Raw genomic sequence first — 18,517 nt, 5'->3', positions numbered from 1 at the left:
GTGATTTTTTTTTAAGTTAAAAAATTAATTGATGTTGTTATTTTCGAAGACGGTCGTCTGTGAAATGTATTCAGAGAGGGAGAAAAAGTTGGGAAGAGGGAGAAAAAAAAGCAAGGAGCTACTCCCCGTGAGATTGGTAAAGAGTGTGCCCAAATTACAATCGTCAGGAAAGGCAAAAGGAAAGAATGGCGTGCTGCCCACCCGTCGAAGAAGACGCAGAGGGTGCTGGGGCAGCAGAGGAAAAGCATTTGTTTTCTTAGTTCTATGACAAGATAAATTTAACTGGCCGCAATTTGTTTGGTCTGAATTTTCCTGAGAATTGCACAGCTTATATAGAAATGTATTTTTAAGACTTTTCAAAGCACCTTTCTGAAAAAGACAAAAAAACAAAACATTACTTAAAGTTACAAAGGGTCCCTCTATGTTGTACCATTTATAAAATGCTACGCCTTCTCTCCATCCTTAAAAATGCAAAGACATAGCATTCCTATGTACATATTTTAAAAGCACTTTTACCAGTTCAAGACTGGAAGACAAAACACGTCACTTGGATGGCTGATCTGAGAAGTTCGAATTTTAAGTAGATTGGCAGAACAACTGAATTCGAAGTACTTATCTTTATTTAGGCACAAATTTAGAAATTTTTTTCAACTGTCTTTCTGCTAATATATATTTTAGAATTAGTGTTATAGTCTGTCAGTATATCTAGTGTGACGTTTGGCCCTTTTATGGTATGCTCTTTTATTTCTTTGATTGTTAGGTGCAAGAATCAGTGATCCTTTCGAACACTGTATTCTCAAAAAAACCAAAAAACATACAAAAAAACCCTTACTGCCAGGTGAGTATAAGTTTAATTCAAACGGAAGCTCAGGTTTCAATATCTCAAGGATAGGTGGATATTGAGCAAATCGTTTCTATGGTCTCCACAAATCCCTAGCCCTCAGACATAGGGGAATGAGAGATGGTGGGGAATTATTTCCAATAGTCTATCAGGAAGATAAAACACCTTCATCAAGAAGTAGTGAATGATTTCAACTTTGGGAGCAAAGTGTACTCAGGACAAACGTTTCAAACCTCGCAATTAGACTCTACCACCCAAATAAACTCAGAACGTGTTTATATATTATATGCATCATTTATCCCAGGCGGTGGATGCCATCAGACAAAGAGATTCTCACCATATAAAACACACCCAATAACATCAATACATAGCTAACCAAAATGCCTGCCCTTTAGCTAGCCACAGACCAGCAACAGTTCTGTGGTGAAACCTCAAAGCATTTTCCTCTCTCCACCTCCGGCCATTTCAGAACACCAAAGCAAAGTCAGGCTACAATGTGTTCATGCTTTTGCTCAGATGGCCCAGGAGGAGAGGCGCTTGAGATCACTGCAAGGTCACTATTTGTCTTACTGATCTCCCCAGTGAAGTTCAGTTGGCTGGTTCTTTTTCTAGCTCAAGTTCTCCCCAAACTGGCATTAATGACAACTTTTTTTTTCTGTCCAATGAGTCTGCAGTTCTGGAACACTGTATCAGAGAATATCCCTTTACTTTGTAGGCTTTATGACTTGTGCCTGACTGGCCAGGTTTCACTTTGCCTTTATCACTACAGTATTTTAGGGGTGGTGGTAGCTCTCCTTGGCTTTATACCTGTTCCAGTGTTAGTTTTCACTTTAGTGACTGTGGTATTACTAAGGGGAATCGAGTGGCCTGGTGGCCCTTAGCTTCTACCCACGCTTTCCATCTCCATTTTAAGACTGACACTGTTTCACCGAGAATAGTAACAAAACCGCTACTGTTTCATCACAAAAGCAAAAAAGCAAAAAGTATTGCTTCCTTGGCAAGCTGTGGTTTGTAAACCTGAATTTATCCCCTAATGAGAGGGTGACATTCTATGTATGACATCTCTTCAATGTCCCTATCCAACGGTTTGAATGACATACAGCTTCATGTGGCTGCCATGTACCTAGAATGGTGACTCTAAAGGAAGTTCTGTCATGTCTTAGGCATTTCCAATAGACTCAAGAATGCCTTGCAATTCTTTTTTAAATAGATTTATTTATTTTTGGCTGCGTTGGGTCTTCGTTGCTGGGTGTGGGCTTCTCCTTAGCTGCGGCGAGCGGGGGCTGCTCTTCGTTGCGGTGTGCAGGCTTCTCACTGCAGTGGCTTCTTTTGTTGCGGAGCATGGGCTCTAGGTGCGCAGGCTTCAGTAGCTGTGGCACGCGGGCTCAGTAGTTGCGGCTCACAGGCTTTAGAGCACAGGCTCAGTAGTTGTGGCACACGGGCTTAGCTGCTCCGCGGCATGTGGGATCTTCCTGGATCAGGGCTCGAAGCTGTGTTCCCTGCATTGGCAGGCGGATTCTTAACCACTGTGCCACCAGGGAAGCCCAAGGATGCCTTTCAATTCTTCAAAAATTTTAAAGTGATTTGGTTTGGGAGAAAGGTGATATTTTAAATTAATTACTACCTGGTAATTTATGAATAGTTACAAGAGTGATTTTTATACTCTACTAACATCTATTGTTCCTACTGAGTACCTGCCTCTTTAAATGATTCAAGGCCATAATGCCTAATTCATCATTCCAATGAATGTCTCTGCCTTAGTTTTCTTATTTCTAAACTATAGAAAAGATTCATATTCTTAATGTTTATTTACACACAGAGATGTGGGGAGTTAAAAATTACAGCTAATAAAGTACTTGGAATATAGTAGGTGCTAATTATTATTATTTTATTTGAAAGTGTAGTGTTTCCATTAAGGTACCCTGGGATCTCTGTGTTCTACTGGATAATTATGTAATTAATTTTAAAACAGTGAGTAACACTTGATATTTCTAAAAGTAAGTGTTGCCCTAGTTTTCTGTGTCACATCTAAATTGTACCAGAATATTTCTTCCTTTTCACCGTTCCTTTATAAAATAATACAATGTAATTTAAAAGATGTATACATTTTTCTCTCTAGGTTTTTCTTTTCCTACCTGTGCAACTGCAAAAGATTTCAAGAGATTCATGATGAACTGTGAAATCGGCAGTTTCTACTTACAGCTTTCAGTGAAGCTTTTGTACAATCAGATGTACAAATGCCAAGGATAACAGTACAGTTCTGTCCAGGTTTCAGCTGACATCTAACCTGTTCTTTGTTAAGGTACATTCAAGTACAAAACCTCAGACCCAATTTCATAACTGTTCAACAAGACATATTTATGCTCAGAATTTCATTGAGCTGTATCAATGGGGCAAATAGTTTTTGAAACTCACCAAGCCTAAGAAAATATTATTTGGCCTAAAAAAATGACACAGGCTTCTCCTGCTCTAAGAAACACAACTCATTCTACCTGTCTAAGGTCCCAAGGAACACAAGGACAGACACACACACACACACACACACACACGCACACACACAAACACACACACACACCGTGAGTAATAAAATCCATCTGTAACTGTCCACAAAACACAGATTCCTATTAAAAGGGGGTGGAGATGAGTTAAGTCTTGAAAATTTTTCTTTTGTTAATTTAAAAGGATGATTTTGTTTGACTTAAGTCCTTAGGTTTATACCTACTTCAACAGAAGAATAATTATAGTGAGAAAATCTGATTTATTAATGTCTTGTTGAGAGTTCATTCCAAAGGAAACATTTCATATGACATCTGAAACTCTCTTACTTTACAGGAAGTATTCACTAGCATTATTATGTTTTATATTCTAGTAAAAAGAAAAATGCATTCTCATCCAAAGTTCTACTTTCTGCTTCTATTACTAAGAAAATATCTCACTTTGATCTCCATGTAATCAGTAGGATGTTCTCTTGAGGTTATGGAAATGCTCATAATTTAAAACAATATAGAGTATTGTTAAATAGATATTACTTACGTTTTAACCCCATGATTTTTAAGCAACCGTTTAGGAATAAGGGAGACATTTCTGCTTCCTATAATGGTAAGTGAAGTAATTCAGACTAATTCTCCCACTGAGGAACAACCCCAGAAGAGCCTAATGTCTTTCATCAGTTTTACAAAAATTCTCACTATTATCTCTTCAAACACAAAAGGATCACAAAGACATGCTTAAATTATGGTAGAGGATTACTAAACAGGCTTCTAAGGAGAATGGGTCCTCTTACACTGATCTAGGAGATGGGTGGAATCTGCAAGTTTCGAGGCAGAGAAGAATTGCTCTGCAAAATGTGGTAAAAAAGGGGCTTCCCTGGTGGCGCAGTGGTTAAGAATCCGCCTGTCAATGCAGGGGACACGGGTTCGAGCCCTGGTCCGGGAAGATCCCACATGCCACAGAGCAACTAAGCCTGTGCGCCACAACTACTGAGCCTGCGCTCTAGAGCCCGTGCGCCACAACTACTGAGCCCACGCACCACAACTACTGAAGCCCGCATGCCACAACTACTGAAGCCCACGCGCCTAGAGCCCGTGCTCCACAACAAGAGAAGCCACCACCGCAGTGAGAAGCCCACACGCTGCAACGAAGAGTAGCCCCCACTCGCTGCAACTAGAGAAAGCCCGCGCACAGCAATAAAGACCTAATGCAGCCAAAAATAAATAAATTTATTTTTAAAAAATGTGGCTAAAAAAAAGAGAGAGAAGAAAAAGGACACCAAGGCTAAGTGCTTTGACGGGAAAGAAAGAAGGGATCTTTGGTAGTCACTCATGAGAAAGGGGACTTCAGAGAAGAGAAATGACTAAAGCGGACATTGAGGTGTTTCACTGGGAAATATACAATGTAAACCTTTCCCCTGGGCCATCTACAGAAATGTCAGCAAAGTCTATGTTGCTGCTTACTTCTCAGATGGGAGTAGTTTTTGGATGGTGGGTACCCTTTAGAGGAGAGAGCTTGAAGAGGGTGATAAGGAGGCAGCTGATAGCAGAGACTACCTAAGGTACTACGTGATAACGCATGATGAAGTTTTCACGTCTGCTAAATATACAGGATGTTGGTTATTAATGATTGATGTCTCCTGATTAGTGTGAAATAAAAGGATTAAGATTTTGAAGAAGAGATTTAAATTATATTAAAGTTTATGAGGAATTAGATTTTGTGGGGGAATTTCTGATGAAGAAAATTGCAAGGTAGGAATATTATATCAAATAAAGCTAGAAAGATCCTACTCAGAAATGGACAGAAAAGTCACCTCTTGGAAACAGTATGGGCAGAGGATGGAACTGGGTTAAGATGGATTCAGGCAGTGATGGACCCTGCAGTACTTTCTATCAAAGCCATGAAATCAAAAGGTCTTCTTTAACACCTGACCTATGACCTTCTTTAATATCTTATTCACATGTTTATAAAACCACTGAACTCTTTTCAGAGGGGTCATGATATGACACACCTCACAGCACAGTGCACCTGAGGAGAAAAATGCCATTCCTGTTCTAAGTAGTTTTTAGTTTGCCCTTTGAGGCAAGAAGACAAAGGAGGTATGTATTCCCTCCTCTGTGTTCCCACAGTGCTCTGAACCGTTCTCTATACCAGCACTTGTAACTTCATATCCTAATTAGTTGTTTATGTCTATGTCCCTAATAAACAACATGCTTAGAATGATCATGGAAACTGGCCAGTTTTGCACCCCTGCAGGGAGCAAGCATAGTACCTAGAATATGCCAGATGCTCAGTATACATATAAAATTATAATGTATTTATCAATTTAAAATGTATTTAAATCATCATATAAATTACATATATACAATTTTATATACACACACACACGCACACACACACGCACGCACACATGTATGTTTTTCAAATAAATTCAGGCATAGAAGGAAGGAAAGAAAGTAAAAAGGAAAATAAGAAAGGGAAAGAAGGAAGTAATAATGGAACAAAAAGACAAAATTCAGTTCCAGGGTCCAGTCTCAAAGGTTGGAGGTCTGAAAGCTAAAGAACACAAAAGGGAAAATTGCTGCTGGAAACTAGAACACAGACAAGTATCAAAGACAACTTTTTAAAAATGTTAGAATTTTCCAGATAAGCTCTTGGTGTGCTTAACAAGTCCTTCTCCAAGATCTAAGATTCCACACCTCCCTGGTAACCAAGGTAAGGTCATAAGCAGGTTACAGCGATGTTCTCCTTTTGTGAGACTTCTTCCCAGCTGCTCCTTGGAGAAGCTGAAATCTATAAATAACGGCATCGCCTGGTCCATTAAGTGCTGCATTAGTGTAACAAAGGCATATACCTATAGTGCTAAAGAAGTGAAATCAGGGGAAGAAAGGAACAGTTTCAATGTGGCATGCACCACAGAGGATAAAAAGCAGGTCTGGCCATTTCTCAAACACAAAATGCCATTAAGGGTCTGTGATTACATCCTCCATTTTTCTACTTTGTCTAGTAGCCAATTTTAAACTACAGATCGTCATCCTTCCAGCTTAGGGAGGAAATGGTTACTGAATGGATGATAAAGTTTTACCCATGACATATCTGTCTTCGAAGAACTCAGTGTTGAAAGAGAAAAAGAGAGAACGCATATGAGAGAAACAGAAGGCCTCCCTCTGTAATGATGCATTCAAACAAAATAACCAACTTTGCCAAAGGGATAACTCAACCAGCATGGCAGGATAGCAGATAAAGCCAATTATCTGGGTTTTTTTTGTTGTTGTTGTTGTTGCAGTACGCCAGCCTCTCACTGTTGTGGCCTCTCCCGTTGCGGAGCACAGGCTCCCGACGCGCAGGCTCAGCGGCCATGGCTCACGGGCCCAGCCGCTCCGCGGCATGAACCCGTGTCCCCTGCATCGGCAGGCGGACTCTCAACCACTGCGCCACCAGGGAAGCCCGCCAATTATCTTTTGATACAAAGAAAAATACTATTCGGCATTACATACGTAAGTGTAGAGAAATGACAGAGGTAAAATTATTTTGTTTTCAGGAACTCTTTGCTTTTTTAAAAAAATTATACTTTATATTTCTAAATTGAAGAATATAATAAAAGAGAAAGCTTGAGACCATAGGAGTAAAGTACTTCTCTTTCCATTAAAAACAGAAAAGAAAGGAAAATAGGACTGGAAGCTACTATGATAAAAATATGTCACTTCAAAGTCTTTGTAGAGGGCTTCCCTGGTGGCGCAGTGGTTGAGAGTCCGCCTGCCGATGCAGGGGACACGGGTTCGTGGCCCGGTTCGGGAGGATCCCGCGTGCCGCGGAGCGGCTGGGCCCGTGAGCCATGGCCGCTGGGCCTGCGCGTCCGGAGCCTGTGCTCCGCGGCGGGAGAGGCCACAGCGGTGAGAGGCCCGCGTACCGCAAAAAAAAAAAAAAAAAAAAGTCTTTGTAGAGACACCTTCCATACTTAGTATATTTCAGATTTTCTGAGAAGGGCAATATTATACTTGAAGACTGTTTATGAAACATGACATGGGTCAACTAATTCCCCTCATTAATGGATACCTATCAATCAGGACAAACACACCCAAGCTCACAGAACATCAAGATTCCAACCTGAGAGTTCATCCCTTCTAACTTCTCCCAGATACAAAAGTCCCCAAAATGTTTCTGACAGGCAACTGTTTCAAAATAGCCTTAACAGTTCAAGAAGTCTCCCTGCAGCAAAGTCCTTATCTAGAAAACAAGATAGCTGAGCTCCGTCTTTCAATCCTCCTTCTACAGTCACGTGTAGGCCTTGGGGCTCTTCCAGACCCTGAACAGGGACACTGAGGCATAACCGCCAAATAAGTAAGTCACAGACAAGCTTATTAAAATACGCAAGGACGTATCAGAGAATCCTTGCTTCCACTCAAACGACGAGTTTTTTCCTGCTGGCACCCTCTCTGTTCTCTTCCCTTCCCATTCAAAAAGTTCTACAGAATAGACAACGGAAACAGAAAGCTGGAACTACAAAAGAGCTTCACTTGAAATGGTAAAACTACAGGCTGCCGATAGAGAGCAGCAGAGAGACCAGAGGAAGAGTCCTTTTGAGAAAGGGGGTAACGCCTCCGAAACAGACCTCAGGTGGATTTCTGGCTTCAAAGACACAGCCGTCAGGAGACGTAACCTCTATAAACCATGGAGAGCGCCACAAATCCAAGAAGATTTTTAAATTAATGCATCGTGTGTTAAGGCATATCCTTCACATACTGGTCTTTTCAGCCACACTTACGTACAGAAAGTGATTTCTGTGAACATTATTATCTTCTTATGTAAGGGAAAGCAGAGTATATTTAACTCTATAATTTGTGCTGTTTTGTATTCATTTTTTTTTTCATTACACACTCGTTTTACACCTTGACCCAACCACGGAAAACATATTAAGCTACAAAGTGGAACATTTTAATTGTAGTGGGTGGAAAACTGACCCTTAAATGGCTGCAAACTCTAGTAAATGAGTTATCTGTTTTCCAAAAAGCCCTGATTAGAGCTCTTTAATCTATGGAAATCTACCTGCAATAAAACCTGGATCAGACCATGACCGGCCTGAGCTGGTTGCTCATCCTGTTTAATGTTTCTCACCAAGAACATATTAGTTACTCTTTAAACTAATGTGCTCTTAATGATGCCATTGCAACACAATGAATAAGGCATTAGCCCCGCAGCAGCTGATCGCCCCCTAAGCAGGACACCTCACCTCTAGTGTGTTACCGGGGACTGGAGACCTTGTTGTTTCTTCTCGAAATGAGCACGCACAGCCCTTGCTGATGCTCTGTAACCAGTAGGCAGGACAGTGGGGGCCTTGGGTTCCCTGGGATGGTCGGTCCTTTTTCCTCTTCAGGGAGTCAGAGATGGTGACATGGTGTTGGGCTAGTTGGGAGAGGGCTACTAGGGCACGAGTAATGCATGTGCAGCAAGATATCCAATTGGAAAATTCTAGGCTGGCAGGGAGCATCCTGAGGAAATGGGGCAAACTTTAGTTGACATTGGCTGTGTCTGGCAAGAGTCAAAAAGAGGGGGTGGGATAAACGCTGATGGGAAGCTTCCAGCACTGAAGACAAGGCTGAAGGTCACTGCAAAACACTGCTGCTATAACCATAACTCCTTCCCTTCCTTCCCTCCTCCCTCCCCTCCCCTTTCGCTCCCCCCACCTCTTTCTCTTTCTCTCTCTTTCCTCCCATAGAAAGGTGTAAATGTGCTGCTCTACCCCACCTTCTCCCACGAACACTCATACTCTCTGACACTCAGTGCTATTTGCCCCTTAAGCATGTCTTAATAGAAACCCTTCCTCTGTACAAGGGGGTGGCATTTGGAGGACTAAGCTCCTCAAATGGAATCTCTTTCTCTACTCCTATCTTCCACATTAAGAACCCATCCGGCCCTGGGAAAGTCACCTATTTTTCTAACTACGGCTGTGTTACCAACAAGGCAGTAAAGGCACCGAGGTCTACGATAATGTTGGAGAACTGAAAATGGTTTGTGTCAACCTGCAGTGAAATGCGCATGATCAAAAGCAAATAGTTATTTAATGAAATACCTATGCATCTTGTATTCTGACAACTTCTCTAATTAGCAAAGTTAATATCCATACAGACATCGTTTGAGTTAGAAATCATTTGTAAGTGGGGCTGTGTCGCACTGGAAAAAGTCTCTGAGCCCGCACGGTTATGGAGAAGTCAGAGCTGGCTGTAAATGAAATGAGCAACTTGTAGGAAAATAATTTCGAAGGCAGAATTATAAAAACCCTGTCCGGGACTTCCCTGGCGGTCCAGCGGTTAAGAATCCACGCTTCCACTGCAGGGGGTGCAGGTTCGATCCCTGGTCGGGGAACTAAGATCCCACATGCTGCTCAGCACGTCCCCCCCCCCAAAAAAAATCCTGTCCAAAAGTCCTATAGACAAAATTATATTGAATGTCACATGTGAGTGCATTTCGTATGTTTGATACAATGTGGGGTGAGGCCTCCAGAAGAAAGCTGCTGGCGCCTGGAGCCTAAGAAGTTTTAAGTGGCTGTTTTGAGGCACCATCTGGCTCCTTCCTGCCTATTGCGTGTGAGACAGACAAAGATCCGTCTCCCCTCAAAATCGCCAAACTCAAGTTCAAGATCCAATGTCACCCCCAGTTATTTATTCACAGATGACTCACGTATTACCGGTGGTGATGGCGGGGGGCAAGCAAAAACTGACCCTAAAGGAGACAGGTATGAGAGAAAAACATCTGGTGCTGAAAGCAATTTCATGTGAGCTGAGAGTAATCACATTTATTTATGGTCTTATTATGTATATAAAAAAAGAAATTATGCTGAATGGGCTCTGTGGGAATTACAGCATATTGCTACTGTTACCACGGTTTATTATTTTCACAGCTAGATGGCTTAAACCCAACCTAAACAAATATTTTAAAAGAATTCCCACTATAGCATTATCACGTTTTCCCCTTTCTAGCCTTAATGAAAAAGATCACCTGCTCTTCGAGAACTCTGACGTTCTTGTTCATTTCTAAATTTTATGGTTTATCATGAGACAATGTTTACTGTAAAATGATGACTAAGAAAATAAGCAGCAACTAGTGGTGGTTAAGCCGTGCAGGGTATGAGGTGACGGCACTTGAGAACCACGTGGCTGCCACCTACCAATATTCACCAGGCCCTGGCCCATTAATGCAGTCACGATAATGATTTTATTACTTGCACGATGAAGCAGACATGTGTTCATGAGCTTATCCAGCACATCAATCTGACACAATCTCTATAACACAAAGAGTTTTATTAATTATTAATAAGCTAAAAATAGGGTAGATAAAACCGTGAGATACATAATCAACATGAAAACTAAGTGTAGCATTGTTTCCAGACTTCCCACAGCAAAATCTCCTAATACTAAACCCTTATTTAATAGGAGACACCATCTTCATTCAAACACGCTCCCCAAACACTTGCTACCCTTCCTATTTACCAGCTAATTCAACTGCCCTTTTTTTGAGTAGTGAGATTTGCATGGAAATGCAGTAACGCAGTTCCTTTCAATCTGAGAATAAACATCCCAATACGTCAGGTAGATGGAAACTAATATTCTTATAAGGACATTTTTATTTTAAAGGCATTTTTACTAATACTAATGCTTGGAATGAGTTAAAAAAAAAAAAGAAAAAAGCTGAAGTCTATAAAGTGAAAGGAGAATCATTCCCTCAGCCCTCCCCCAGAGGCACCCAGTGGGAAAACAGCTTACTATGTAACAGTCCCACATCTTGGATTTCATGAAAACTCACAACAACCTACGTGACAGATGTTATTAGCACTTTTTTGCAAAAGAAGAAAAGCTAAGTTTCAGAAAATTAAGACCGGCCCATTTACCCCAGGTCACAAAGCTAACGACTGGCAGAGCCCAGGCTTTAGTTTGTCTTAGCCTGGACCTCTATTGTTATAGATTTGGGGAACTTTTCTCCAACAAAGAGCCAGACTAGGAGGTCCCTCTTGGTTTGACTGGAGGAGTCTGGGGTAAAGGGTTAGTTCGTCCCCCAGGGATGCATTCACTCAGTAGATCTTTATTACATGCTTACTGTATGTGGGTCACTGTGCTTGAGATTAGGAATACAGTGGTGAGCAAGACACAGACCCCGTCTCCAAAAAGTTTGCAAAGTAAGAAGCGCTAGCAGATGAACAAATACAACAAAACAGAAACAGAGTCACAGATGTAGAGAACAAATTAGTGGTTAGCAGTGGGGAGAGGGAAGGGGATTAACAGTACAAACTGCTAGGTATAAAATAAATACGATATAGTACCAGTACAGGGAATAGAGCCAATATTTTATAATGACTTTATATGGAGTATAACATACAAAAATACTGACTATGTTGTACACCTGAAACTACCATTATAAGCCCACTATAGTTCAACTGAAAAAAAAATATTAGCAAACTTGAGCTTGCTGCAGTGTGGCAAACTAGATACTCTTCAGAGCCTGCCTATTATAAGAAAACAACAACAACTGGATTCCGGATATAACTACTTATTAATGTATTGTTAGTCTTGAAGGAAGGAAGGAAAAATCACTAAGATTCTTTGCTTCCCCCGCCCACCATTCTCCTCCTTCCCCCACTGCCCAACAAAGAGAAAGACAAGTAGGCTGAAACCAGGAGTTGCTGGAGCAGTAGGCAAACATGAAGCCAGAGATGCTGGGAGGGAAAAATGCTAGCACTGGCGCTGTGCCAGGAGACAGCCTGTCACGGTGAAGTAGAGGCAGGGTCTGAGTATCCCTCGGTCATCAGGACCTGCAAGCCTTGTTGTGTCTTTGCACGGCCCTCACCCCACCCCCATTCAGCCATCCCAACCCTTCTACTTCAGTTATAAAAGTAGATAGGGGAAAGAATCTGAGCAAATCAGCAGAAACGTCTGCCGGGACACATCTGAAGACCCGGGCTTTATGGAGAAGCACACTTTTTTTAGAATATTCATTGTGCATCGAGAGAAACAGAGGTGGGGAACATATGTATAAGACGTCTACCTAGGGCTGATCGACACTCTGAGGGTTTTAATGGGTTAGGTTTTATCAGACAACCTCACAGACGCTTTAGCCCCACACTGGGCTTAATTTTGTCCAAATACATATAATGAGGGTCGATCTGTGGTCTGAGCTGAGAGCTTGGTGTAAGTATCATCGCCATTGAGGCTTGCCTAGAACTGCTATCCCTGTGTAGACAACTTCTATTGGAATCTCCAGTTTACCAACACTCCCACCACATTTCTGCCACCTAACGAACTACGATAGTGAGAGATAAAGAGGGCGAGATGGAAAGGCTGGTCAGGGCCGTATGAGTGGGATGGCTGGGAGGCAGAGTCAGGTGACTACTCCTCTTTTCCTTTTCCTCACCCGTTTTGTGCTAGCATCCCTTCCCATCCTACCTCTCTTACCTCACAAGCTATCTCATTCCGTTGGCAGCTGGCAACCAGGCTGGCCCGGAGTTCAAGCCTGCTTTCTACCTTCCACCATGAAGGAGGGCTACGGGAAGTAGGAAATGGGGGTACCTCGGGGCCGGGTAAAGCTGGGAGCTGAGTGCACCAGAAATCCCAACTTCTAATTCCTCTCCCAGGGGACTGGCGACTGGAGGGGCTGGAAGCACAAGGGTCTGTGTTACTGTGTGACGTACACTTGAGCCCAACTCCCACTGCGTGCTTAGCAGGGGATCAGTACCATTGTGGCAGTCACTTTTTCGTTCCCAGTGAAGATAGCCTTAAACCCTGAGAGCTGGTCTGGGGACCCCCTTTGTGCCTCTCCTGTAAAAATGTGCACAGCAGTTTGACAGCACAATTTGTACGTCACAAGAGAGCTCTCATCACAAGTTCGCCCCGGGCCGGTTCCCTGAGCTTCTCCACTGTATGCCTTCACTCCTCATCTCACGAGTTATGTGAGGCGCTAACGCATAATGCCTCTTGGAGGAACTGAAAGAAACGAAGCATTACTGGCAACACGGTGAGACATTTTGATAGTTAAAATCCAGATCCCTTTAGATAGGTTCTCATAGAGGAATTCTTTGGATTACAAAACAGAAGCAAAACCTCCACCAATGACAATTTTGTGAGCGCATCTTCACACCAACTACTCCCCCCTGAAAAGTCCACATTCTGGTCTCTCTGGGTTTCTTCCATCAGTATTTTGGCTTGATTTATTGTTGGTTCACAGGACACCAGAATAATAAGCTAGGTGGTTGGAGGCTGTGAGTGGCAGGGTTTGGCAGTAGCATCGCTGTTTTGGTCTGTAAACTCCTGTGGTCCAGGAGATCAAACGTGGGAAAAGCGTGTAGTATTATCACCTTGATGACTTAATCCATTAAATGAAATTCAGAACAATGGCCAACAGCAGCAGGGATCTTTTATCTACGTTATCTGCCATTGGATCACACACTCGGGAACCAGGGAGATGAGTAGGCCGTTTTACGCAGGGCAGCAAACTAAAGAGAAGATGTGAGTTAATACTGAAATGTGATGCAGGATAAAATACAGGTTATAGTCGACCCTTCCAATCAGAGTTGTACTGAGCTCAAATTGTTCCAGAATTTGCAAGCTTCTTGCTGAGTTAAATTACAAAAATAAGTTCATATGAGGAGAAAAGGTGATTTCTGAAATATATTAAGTGTAATACAATGGCTGTAAATTTACATATGAAATCCAGAAAAGTGTTTTTCCTCCATGCCACGTGATCACAGTTTTGTTATGTACAGTTACACAGTCTTATTTTATACTCTCCACTAGTTTCCTTTTTTTTGCTTCCTTTTTTTAAATTTAATTTACTTTTTTAATAGTTTTTTATATGTTTTCTTATTACTGTTCATTCTTTTTTCTTTTTGGCCATGCCATGCAGCTTGAAGGATCTTACTTCCCCAACCAGGGATTGACCCCAGACCCACTCAGTGAAAACAGCAAGCCCTAACCACTGGACCACCAGGGAATTCCCTGCCATTAGTTTTCTAGTATGTGCATATTCTTGACCCAAATCAATGAAAGCACATGAAGTATAAGCAATAGGGGCCCCACATGGAGATTAACCAAGACACTGAACTGCAGAGTATTGCTTGTCTTGTCCCCTGCAGCAAACAACATGCCCAGTATTAAGAAGTGGCACGTGACTTAGGTCTCGCTAATGTGGGTGGAGGGGCGTTAGAACCAGAACAGAGAAGAAGCTGCCTACTGCCTACTCTTCAGTTTCCTCCACTTTCCAAAAAGTAAAACAACCAAACCACCCGACCAGCTATTAGTTAATACCACATTTAAAGATTACTGAGAGGCAGAACTTTAGAGCAGTAACATGATGTTGAGGTTAACAGAAGATGGTCTGCCCCTGTCCATTTACCTACAATATACTGAACTAAATCAGGAAACTGCAGCATATTTGGTCAGGAGGTCTTTCTAGTTATATTCATAAGTTCTACCTCCCCACCCGCCCCCCCCGGCTTTTTGTTCTTCAGAGAACACCTTCATAGAGAGGGGTGTTTTAAAATTCTGATCAGAATTGGCAGTGGGAAAAGAGCTGGGGAAATAACGGAGACTCCGGTACTTAATGGACACGTTTATAAACCCTATGAATTTTTAACAAAGGAACAGTATCCACAATTAGATGTGAATGAGCTTTTCTTTCTGGGCGCGCTTATGTTAAGTAGATTGTGAGTGGATGTTACTTCATATTTAGTAAACAATACCAAGTGCAAAAAAAATCACGATTTAACAGAAAATGAAAGCAAATTGTTGATTGTTCCCAGATCTTTTTTCTTCTTCTAGATTTTCAGAAGTGTGGTGGTTTTCAAATTGTATTTCATTTTATTTAATATGCCAAGGAACTCAGCGGTACAGAGAGTCATTTTCCAACACTCCTGATCTAAAGCTGTCTTTTTGCATTATATGGGTAAGTTTCTGTTTGTTTTCAACTGTAAAAAAAAAATTTCCAAATGTAAAACTTTGGGGAGAAAGACAGTAAGCTTTCCCATTTGCAAACAAAGCCATCTCAAATAAATATTGAAAAAATTGAATAGTGTAAAAGAAAATAGCGAGGAGACAGCTATTTAATTTGCATTTTGAGACCAAAGCTTAACTCTTACCTTCATAGGGTTTGAATTTCTAGCATCACAGAAGCACACACAGCTTCCCTTTGCCCTTGGATGGCCTCCAAGGTCCTTCAGATTCTGCCTGCCGGTCACCTCTGCCGCCTCCTTTCCTACAGCCCCCCTTCTCCCAGGGATCCCAGGACACAGGCCTTGTTACTGTTCCCTGAGTCTGCCAAGCAGGATCCTCTCAGTGACTCGGCACCTGTGATTCCTCCAGATGCCTGGACATCTGCCCTTTTCTAGCCCCTTAGTCCCTTCTCTACTGAAATATCACCCTCTGCAGAGAGGCCGTCCCTGACCTACCAAAAATAGTAACTTCAGTTCTCTTCTGTCCTTCCACCAGCTATATCTTTCTCCATAGGATTTCTCAGTATTTGAGGTTACATTACATAACTATTTCTTTGACAAGCTGGTGTTCCATAAGGGCAAGCTGACTTTTAAAAATTGTTTATGCTTTTCCTGCTAAATCGCCGTCAACCAAAACCGCGTCTGGTACACAGTAGACGTGCGCTCTCCCTTCCCCCCGCACAAATACACTGAATAAGTAGAATGAGTGTGTATGTCTGTGTATGTGTGTGTGTACATATATATACGTACTGCATTCTTTTTTTTTTTTTTTTTATCGTTTCTATTTCCTGATGCTTTAACCTCTGGGCCCTTCCTGACACTGGAGGGACTGCCTCTCCCAGGGCTGGTAAATTCCTAAAGACAGCAAACAACAGGGGCATAATCTTCAAATGCGAGCTAGCCAATCCAGAGCTCATACCCTCAACAGACTCCACTATCCCCCTGCCCTAGTCACCCCAGGGCTAGGCACTGGACAACTAAAGACAGTCCAATGAAATGATTCAAACTAGCCAATCCTACACGTGCTCACCCTGCTTCACCCGTTCCTTCTCTCAGAAACTATCACGAAGCCTCTTGCCCACTTTCTTCCCTTGCTCCTTCCGCATCCTGACCGACCCTGGTGCCTCCCCCTCTGCCCACCCACCTCCCAGAGTGGCACGCATACTCTCTCCTCTTAGGAACTGTGAGTGACACACTATATCTTCAACGGCAGCCTTCTCCTGATCTCTTGGCTTCACCATACCTGAATAATACTAAGATCTACATTTTAAAATGTGCACATACAAATTTGTTGAATGACTCATACAAGTGAAGTCCACTGCATCTTCAAGGAACACGATATATAATCACCACCAGGAGTTATGGTGTCCTTGGACTCACGATAAATAAAATAACTGTACCATTTTAAAGATATGTGGGTAATTTGGCCCTCATCTTGGCTCTGAGATTAATTCATGGATTGACTGTTTTTGTGGTTATTATTGCTGGTGTCTATTCGACCTTCAAAGCTTTTTTTTGGATCTAGGGACCATCAAAGCAAGGGAGCAGCCCTGCCATGTTCTTTCTGCCACAGACACAAATAATTAACACTGGATACCAAATGCCAATAAACTGTCAAAACACATACAAACTTATTCTCTTTAAATATAAGGAAATAATTAGTCCTGCCCATACTTTCCTAAATGACACTGAGCTCTAAAGGTAATGAGGACACGTTTCTACAGCTGAAGCACTCTGAGTTTTGCCAACACGTGAGGACAAAGTTGTTTTCTTTTTATTCCAAGAAAACATAGTTCATGTTGTTCCAGGGCCCAATGCTCAGATGGCTCCACGTTCTCTGCTGGAACACACCTCGGGCAGGGCTAAGCCTGGGCCTGCAGGCATGGCAGCCATGGAAACTGATCCTGGGAAACTGACCTCTGATTCACCCTCCCCGTAAGCGCTGGGGAATCTGCTGGGTGTTATCCTCCTTACCCACCTGGTAAGGAGGAGAGCCCGAGGCTGGAATCTTCAGCACAGTAGGGACGGGCCAGAAAGGTGGAAAGACATCCGCAGGAATGGCCAGGGGAGCTTCTGGAATGAACTGGAGGGAACCTCAACCCCGTCAGTTGCTGTCTTTGGCAGGAGAGCCCTCTCTGGGATTTGACAGCCTGGGAAGCTTGACCCTCTAAGGGGGAGACAGCCACGGAGCCTCACACCCCATGCAGCTGTCTGCGTGCAAATTCACACCTCCTGTACTTGCATTACACAGCTCTTTCCAACTGTGGTCCCCCTGCAGACAACTGCATACTCCCTAACAGAAACGCTACCTGACCCTGCTTAAGGTATTAATCAGCATAACAGAGTATTCTGCAGAAATCTTCAGAAGGGTCATAAAACCCTGCTCACGTGCTTTGAAAACATGTTTGCCAAAGAAACGCGAGGATTAAGAATTTACATCAGAGGAGTCGGGAGCACGCTCTCCGGTCGATCGGCTTTCCTTTCCCACTGGTGGCGCACTCAGCCCCCTACCCGTCCTCACGGACGGCTTCTCCCCTGCGATCCCTGCTCTCCCCTCTCTTGTCTGTGCATCCTTCCTTCCAGCTTCACATCCTGGCCCCCTCCTAGGAGAAACCTTACAAGATCAACTCTTAACAACTGCTTGCTCCCTCCAGCTCCAGAGCTCCTCCAGGGTGATATGTTCCTCCGGAATGATATCCAGGGATTTAATGTGACTCATGAAACCATCGTTTTAAATGTTGAATAGTTGTGTTTACTTTAAGCTACGTGAAATGGATGCTTTTAAAAATAGTGAAATATCAGCAGCTTCATATAGTTCAACTTAATGTGTATCAGGAAAAAAATGTATCAGAAGAAAACCATGTGATTTTGCAGATATTATTACTTAGGAAGAAGCTTAAATAGATACTTTTTGGAGTCGTATATAAACAAAAAAGTAAATAAGTGCTCTGATGATAAAGACACGGCAAAAATTGTTAAGCTGGTATCCACCATCAAACTGAGGAACAAGTGCATTTTGACAACCAGTGTTCCATATGCCCGTCTGGCCATTTAACACGCCCGATTTTTGTGTGTGTATATGGTTATTTTCTTTGTGTTTCTGTGTTTGTATTTTCTCTCCGACTAGTTTCCCAGGTATGTAAAGGCAGAGAGCAATTTGAATGATCAACCTCTTAGCACAGTACCTTCTACACAGCAGATTGACCTATGAG

The 18,517-nt window shown here is 42.5% G+C and overlaps 1 protein-coding gene across 11 annotated transcripts in view; it reads right to left on the bottom strand.

The window, feature by feature from the left end:
- Window positions 1-18,517, bottom strand: part of ENOX1 (ecto-NOX disulfide-thiol exchanger 1) — a 611,047-nt gene that overhangs the window by 215,883 nt on the left and 376,647 nt on the right. The gene's annotated exons all lie outside the window — the stretch shown is intronic.

This window comes from Lagenorhynchus albirostris, chromosome 18 (genome assembly GCF_949774975.1).
Source record: "Lagenorhynchus albirostris chromosome 18, mLagAlb1.1, whole genome shotgun sequence".
Taxonomy (NCBI): domain Eukaryota; kingdom Metazoa; phylum Chordata; class Mammalia; order Artiodactyla; family Delphinidae; genus Lagenorhynchus; species Lagenorhynchus albirostris.
This window is presented reverse-complemented; position numbering and strand designations above follow the sequence as displayed.